The sequence below is a fragment of the Morus notabilis genome, unplaced genomic scaffold (genome assembly GCF_000414095.1).
Source record: "Morus notabilis unplaced genomic scaffold, ASM41409v2 Scaffold165, whole genome shotgun sequence".
Classification (NCBI taxonomy): domain Eukaryota; kingdom Viridiplantae; phylum Streptophyta; class Magnoliopsida; order Rosales; family Moraceae; genus Morus; species Morus notabilis.
Genome location: NW_010363979.1, coordinates 279,433 through 287,941, shown reverse-complemented (window position 1 = coordinate 287,941; position 8,509 = coordinate 279,433).

The following is an 8,509-nucleotide window of genomic DNA, read 5'->3' as shown; positions in this document are numbered from 1 at the left end:
TAATACATAATATAAGATATTATTATAATATTATATATGATATATTATAATATACGTATATAATTATAATATATTATATTATATGTTATAAGATATAATTACATTATAATATAAATTATTATAATATTAATATTTATAATTATAATATTTATAATTATAATATTTAAGGATAATAATGGAAAAGAAAATTAAAAGAGCTTGGAATAGGCATTCCTCTCATATAAGGAAGGAACGATGATTCACTTATTTGATGAAAAAGTCATTTCATTTTGAATGGTCATTCCTTTTCTTGAAACCAACCAAACATAAGATGAATCTTGATTCATTTTCATTCCTTTCCATTTCCCTAACCAAATACACCCTAAAAAAATGGTTAAAAGTAAGTTGCGAGCGTTTCTTGCACTTTGGCCTTTCTTTTAATACGATTTTAATTTGTGCAATATTTTCCATAATTAATACGATTTTAACTTCTAAGAGCCATTTGATGGATGGGTTCATACCACCCAAAAATAGTTTAAAGAATATTTTCTCTTAGAGTGATATCCGAGGAATTCATTAATATAAATCTATGAATTTATCCAGATTTAGATAATGAATTCCCCGTCAATTCGTTGAACTATGTCAATATAAATTTGTGATGCGAATTAAGAGCTATTTTATTGCATAATCGAAACGTTAGTGACGTTTGGTAAGGGAATTCGTACCTTGATTCGAATCATAGTTCATTGTTCGCTATAGTGTTTTATCTCACAAAAAATACACATAAATCAAAAATGGTTATAATCTCATGATTCTAATCCATGAACCAAACGTCTCGTAAATTTCAAAAATTCAATCGTATGTGAGAATGATTTTGTGAGATGAAATTTTTAGAATGAGACGATCCCGGTATATTTTAAAGATGAATATAAGAGACAAAAAAAAAAAGTTCTCAGGTTATCGACAAAAATTGTGATTCCCATTTAATTTAGTAATCAATTTAGAAAACAGTTTAAATTAATCCGAGGAATTGGTGATTAATTTGGAGCAAATTAGAAACAAAATTAACAAAAAATTTGGTGTTGCAACAAAGACAAGTGATTCTCTACTGCAACAGAGTTAGGGCCTGTTTAGTTCGCTGATTCGAATTTGTAATTCAAATTGAGATGTAATTTTATGTGAGAACTTTTTACTGTAACAAAAAAGTTAAATGTGACTGTTATCGAAAACTTTTTACTATAACAAAATTTAAATTATAAACTTAAATCAGTGAAGTGAACAGAATCTTAATAAAAGTAAACTCTTTCATGCCAACTCATGTTATTTAATTAATAGAAGTTATAAATATTGTCAGTATATGGCCCCGTTCATTTCGCTGATTCAAGTTTATAATTTGAGTTTTTCTACAGTAAAAAGCTCTCACAAATAATCACATCTAACTTTTTTGCTACACTAAAAAGTTCTCACATAAAGTCACATCTCAACTCGAATTAAAAACTCGAATCAATGTACTAAACGGAAATATTTAGGCCTCGTTCATTTCACCGATCTGAGTTTTCAGTTTTAGGTTTCTACAGTAAAAGGCTCTCAGAAAATGTCACATCTAACTTTTTATGCTACAGTGAAAAACTCTCAGAAAATATCACATCTCAACTCGAATTGAAAACTCAAATCCGCGAAGTGAACGACGGCTTAGCAATCACGGATGAAATTGTACTGATTTGATCTCATCAAATCAATAGGCGACATAGGCAATGATGTTAATTCAGTGGTGGAGATTTGATGGACTTTGAATTAATGGCTAGGATTCAACCAATAAAAACAGAGAGAGGCACCTAGATTTTCACCATCTGTAGAGAAGAAAGATACAAAATTGTCTATTTCCATACAACATGTCTAATCTTTAATTTAATGCTAAAATTAGAAAGGGGAATTGGAAGGACCAAGAGTTAAGGAAGTGTATGAAATGGTTAGACAAATAATGCAAAAGGGTGATTTGATTAGGTGGGTAAAAGAAGGTAAATATTTCGTTGATTTCACCGATTTGAGTTTTTAATTTTAGATTTTTATAGTAAAAAATTCTCAAAAAATGTCACATTTAAATTTTTTGAATCCGCAAAATGAACGAGGTTGAGGCTTTCAATTCTATCATTAACCTCCAAATCCATTGGATAATAAAGTGCAAAGTTGGATTCAAAATTTTTCTCTCTTCCCCCTTGATATGGCCAGATTTCCTAAGGACCAAAGTGCAAATTTTTGTTTTTATTTTAGTTCTCTATTGGCTTGGTCTATAAATAGGATGAGTGGGTATTAAAATTATGCATTTTTACTCTCCTACAAAACCCTAGAAGCTCAAATTTTCCCATTTTTCCTCTAGAGAAAACCGACCCTCTCTCTTGATCTTCTCTCAAAATATTTCCTCTTCAAATCTCAAGAACAACTCAACTCTAGTGTAAGGAATTAGTATATCAAGTTAGAAGTTAGTTTGGTACGTTATCATCTATTCCCCAAAGTTGTATTTCAAGGATTCTTAGTCTCGTTCACTTCGCGGATTCGAATTTTCAATTCGAGTTGAGATGTGACATTTTCTGAGAGCTTTTTACTGTAGCAGAAAATTTTGATGTGACATTTTTTGAGAGCTTTTTACTATAGAAATCTAAAACTGAAAACTCGAATCGGTGAAATGAACGAGGCCCGTTTTTTAAAAACCTAAAAGTTATCTCTTTTTCTTTCGAGGTTGAATCAACTGGGAGTAAGGGTTGAGAATCTTGAGAAGATCTAGGCATCAACCTAGGGCAAACACTTCAAGAAACTCAAACTTGAATGTTGTGTTGGTTTTGTAAAGAAATAAGATATGTTTGTTTAGGTTTTTGCCTCCAAATCTATGATCTTGTGAAATTGATGCTATGATTTTGTGATGACTTTATTTTAGAACTCCATATCTGATTTTTAAAATGTTAGAAACATGAAAATAAAGTAAGACACCCAGTCGACTAGCAATAGTCTTGTAGGAAAATAATATTTTAATTAGTTTATGCGGGTTTTAAGTTTTAGAATTATAAATGGTTATTTTGACATGAAAATATGAGATTTTCTACTGTATACATGTGGTTTATAGAGCATTTAGGTCGAAAATAAAAAAACTTCCAAAAATTGAATCGCGTGAAAATTCCAGTATAAGAATAAGGTTCCTCATTGACAAAGTCCTAGTTAGAGGCCGAACTAGACTTAACTTGTATATCACACCAAAAGGAACAACTTTTATGTTCAGGTCATGGGCTAACTCAAACTAGAAGGTATAGATAATGACATCGAAAGTCAACGGGAGTTTAAGCCTAGAAGGAGGAACCCTTGTTAGATGGTTGAATTAGGCTTAGGTATAAAAGTTGTAGATCTAGATGAATAGAGAAAGTTTCGGGTGCATTTTGAATTGGTTCTAAAATGATTCTGTTTTTTTGTATGAAACTAGAAATGAAAACGTTTTCAATCTCATACACAAATCGTTTCTGAAAATGTGTTTGGTAGTTTTATTGAGAGATTATTTTTAGTATAATAAAAAAATAAAACTCTGTTTGGTTATATAATTTTTATTTTTAATTTTCTTCAAGTCTACAGTCGTCAATATAATATATTAGAGGAAGCCAGCTAGGTGATAACTTTAAAAGCACCCCACTTGCCTAAAGAAAAGGCATAAAAAAAAAAAAAAAAAAAACGTTTAAATTTTTTGATAACTTTAAAAGCACCCCACTTGCCTAAAGAAAAGGCATAAAAAAAAAAAAAAAAAACGATTTAAATTTGTTTTCAGTTTTTAAGTCATTTTACACTAAATCGAAACCCGTTTTTGTTTTCATTTTCTTCACATGTTTTCCTCCAAACGCGTTTTCCTCCCCAATCTCAGCTTTTTTATCTCAAAAAACGTGAGAAATGAAAACGAAACTGATACCAAACACGCTATTCATGTTTTGTGTTTTTATAGATTCTATTCCGATAAAATGTTATCATATCTGAAAGATGAGTTAATCAAACTTTGATCGAGGGTAAAATGGTACATATATTTAGAATTAGCCTTAGTTCAGAATGAGTTTTGTTCCTTGTGTTAAGGTGAGTTATTTTGCGGAGAAATGTCAAAAACTGATCCTGGGAGCAAATAAGTCAAATTTTTCATCGTTAGGGGTAACATCGTAATTTTTGAAAAGGTTGTGGATCAACATGTTAATAGGAGTTCAGAACCTTATTTAGGTAGTCACAGATCTAGGGAACCAAGATTGGAACCCATTAGTTGTTTAGAAAACCGTTAAGGGCAAAACGATCGTTTTGACCGCTAAGAATAAAATAGTCAAAACGGACATCGAGCTCTGAATTTAGCTCACGGTCATGAAGGGCAAGATGTGTAGGGTAACAAATGCCTTAGGTTTATGAACGTAGAATTGTCAAGACCATCTAGGGGTAAAATGGTAAGTTTTTCTAGGGTAAAATTGCCAACTGATGTCAGAAAACCCCAATCCAACTCAATTATCTTAGAGACTAAATGGACCCAAGAACCTGAGTTAAGGATAGGTGAATCCTTAGGCTTACCGACGGTAACTTTCTTAGTAACAAAGCAAGACCTGGGACTTAGGCCATTCAACCCAACTTTTAGAAAGTTAAGGAGCCTAGGCAGGAGACTAAGTAAGTCATGAGGTTGATAAAGTTATAAGAATTGAAGATAAAATGTTTACGGAAATTAATTAAAGGAGATGTACAAGTGAATAATTAACATATATAATTAATTATTAATTAATTAAAGTAAACTCCGAGATTCATTATTTTAATTAATTAATTAAAGTTAGAAATTGAGACGATTTAAAAAATGAGAATAATTAACCCTTTGGTTAATAAAGCTGATGATAAATTAACTAGTTAATTGGAAGAATTAATTAAGAATGTTTCTAAACTTAGAGCATGCAAAAGTAATCAAGTTTATTTAATCCTGGAATGTGGATAAGACACAATTCATAAAACTTAAGTAAAATTAAAGTATAAATTTGGAAGTGAATTGATAGTGATTGTCGTTATAATTTGAACACATAATCAACAATGTGAAGAGCATGGTTTGCTGCAATTAAACGTTAATTGCAAACATCTAGGCGAGTACAAGCCTCACATATAACATGAATAGTTTTAAAAGATATGCTTGAGAAATTGTCTGCTCTTTGATGTGATATGAGTATGATGTGAAGCATGTCCTTTAAAGTATTTTATGATATTATACCTTTGTGACATGAATAATGAGTATGATGTTGATGCCTTTTTTAAATATTTAAATAATATACTCATGTGGTATTATCATAATTACATGTTCACCTTAATAAGAGGATGAGGTAATGACGACTAGTTAAGCATTGTATCACTTCACGAGAGAGATAATGAGATTCTATGAAGGAGATAATGAGATTCCATGAGCGAGATAAAATTAATAATTAAATTGGCCTTGGGTGTTATCGGACTAAATATTTGGATAGCTCTCTTAATACTCAACTGGTTGCGCACACTTGGTACGTGTACAGAGTCCAAAATCATAATTTGAGATTCCATAATTGAGCATAAAAAGTCATGCATTATTTCCATGTGATTTGTATGTAGATGTTTTATGAGGATATTTGTACTCATTGAGTTTTGGCTTACTAATTTATTCATGATGTAAGTAAAATACCTGCAATCTAACTTTGGACTTAGCAAAGTGCGTGTAAGGCGGAGGTTTAGGAGTGGATACAACAATGCAAAAAAATTATGCAACTATGTTATTAGTTTTTGAAAGTTAGACAATAAGGGTGCGTTTGTTTTATGCATGGTTCAAACATGATTTTTAGTTTTGTTATAGTGTTTTTCTCTTATAAAAATTTGAATTTCAAACGCTACAATTATGAACAATGGTTTGAACTCATGAACCAAATGGATCCTAAGAAAATTTTAAGGTCCGTTTAAAAGGTATACTCAAATAAGAATTCTTAATTCTGCGTTTGAAATTCAAATTTTTTGTAAGAGGAAAACACTATAACAGAATTAGGGGTTGTTCTTTTACATTTTTGAGTTAGGGTGACTTGAGTGATGATCTTAAGTTGAGTTTGAGTTATAACTTAGTTGAAGTTATAACTTGAGTTTGTATTTAGATGTGCACATTTGAGTTATGATTTGAATTGAGAATCTTTTTGAGTTTGTACTTAGGTGAGTCAAAATTTAAATTTGTATTTAGATAATATTTTACTAAAAACTCAATGGTGATGAAAAATTTTAATATGGTATATGGGTGAGATTTTATTCGTCTTTTCATTGTGAATGCATAGAAACAAATCATCTCAATCAGAATTAAAACGAAAAAAGTTATGACATTTTTAAGAATAGAAAAAATATTATTTATTAACTTAAGTTTGAGTTTATAAACTCGAGTAGAAGGGGAAACTTGAACTCGAGTTGAGCCCCAAACTCGAGTTCAAACTCAAATTTTATAAAAGAATATGAACTTAAATAAAGTTCAACTCGAGTTCAAACTTTTTTTGAGTTTCGTTGCAAAAGAACAACTCCTTAATTATTTGAGTTTGAATACATATATGAAACAAATGGGGCATTAATTTCTTTAGAACCATCTCATTAATTCCCAAAATTTAAAAGACTTACAATCTGATATTGAATTCCAGATTAGTCAACGGCTAAAAAGGTTTTAAAAGGACAAAAACACATACAAAAATAAGAGAGTTTTTTTAGTAGTCCGCCCTATCGGTATTCTCAATTTTAGATTGTTATATCTAATCAAAAGCGCATCAGGTTAAAAATATATGCATAATAAATAGATTTTGATATAGATCTGATGACCGAAAAGTAAGAGACTATAGATAGTTACATTTGCAATGACTACTAGAAAAATTCCCACAAAATATATGGAGAAAATTTTATATTAGTACCTTATGTTATAGTAAAATTATCTTTTAATATAATGTATTTTTAATAATTTTAAATTAGTAGCCGAACGTTTTAAGAAATAGTTTTTTGGTACCTAAAGACTCTTTTCTGACGTAGAAGGTCAAATATACCATTATCATTAATCAAACAAAAATTAAAAAAGTTAGAAAATATTATTAAACATTTAAAAATTAAAAAAAAACTTAAAATAAAAAATCCTCTCTAAACTCTCCATGACAAACTAAAAAATTTTCAGATCTAAGAAAAAATTTTCCAGATTTGAGGACCGTGGGGTGTTCATTTGCACCCAAATACTCGAGAAAGACTCACTTGTGTAAAGAACGTGGCCCAAGTTTTGTTGAGGAAGAAAATCAACAAAACACAAACTAAAACCAAAACACAATCGGAGCCCGGAGGAGGAAAAAAAAAACCTTCAACCAAAATTAAACAAAACACAAATCAAAATCAAACAAAATACATTATGAGGGAAAAAAAAATCCTTCAACTAAAATTAAATAAAACCCACATTCATCTTCCTAAGCTCTGCAACAACAAAAGCACCTCAACAAATCAAGACCTTATTCATTTTACTGATTTGAGTTTAAAATTTGAGTTTAATTACAGAAAAAATTTTTCAAAAATAATTATATTTAATTTTTTTATTACAGTAAAAATCTCTCACATATAGTCATATATCAATTTAAATTAAAATTTTAAATTAACGAACTAAACGGACCTTAAAAAATTATAACCACAAATTCATATAGCAATAAAAAAATCTATGCGTGGGTGGGGTCCGTGCCAAAAATCTTGGCTTGCCAGAGGTGGGTCTTGCGGGTGGGGTTGATGACAACAGATCTGTGCCTGCCGGAGATGCATCGCACGGGTGGGATCAGTGACGACATATTTGGGTTCGTCGGGGATGCGTCGCGTGATCGGGTTAGACTCGGCAGATCAAGAGGGTAGAAATGATATTTTTTTATTTATTTATATTTTTAGTATTTTTTTACAATATGTTTTAGAATTTTTTGTTCTTTTACAAGAAAATTCAGAAAAAGTTTAAACTCGAGTTATAACTTTATTTAAGTTCATGTTCTTTTATAAAATTTGAGTTTAAACTCGAGTTTGGAGCTAAACTCGAGTTCAGAAACTCGAACTTAAATTGATAAACATTATTTTTCTATTCTTAAAAATGTTATAATTTTTTTGTTTTAATTCTGATGATTTTTTTATATGCATTCACAATGAAAAGACGAATAAAATTTCACTCATACACCTTATTAAAATTTTTCATTACTATCGAGTTTTTATTAAAATATTATATAAATATAAATTTAAGTTTTGACCTATTCAAACACAAACTCAAAAAGATTTTAAATTCAAATCATAACTTTTTACTGTAACAAAAAAGTTAGATATGATTATTTATAAGAACTTTTTACTGTAGTAAAACTCGAATCAACAAAATAAATAAGGCATATACACATCTAAATATAAATTATAACTTTAACTCAAGTTATAACACAATAACTCTTTTAATTTCTAGATAACTAATGAAGAGAGAGAGAAAGTGACAGTGAAGAGAGAGAGAGAA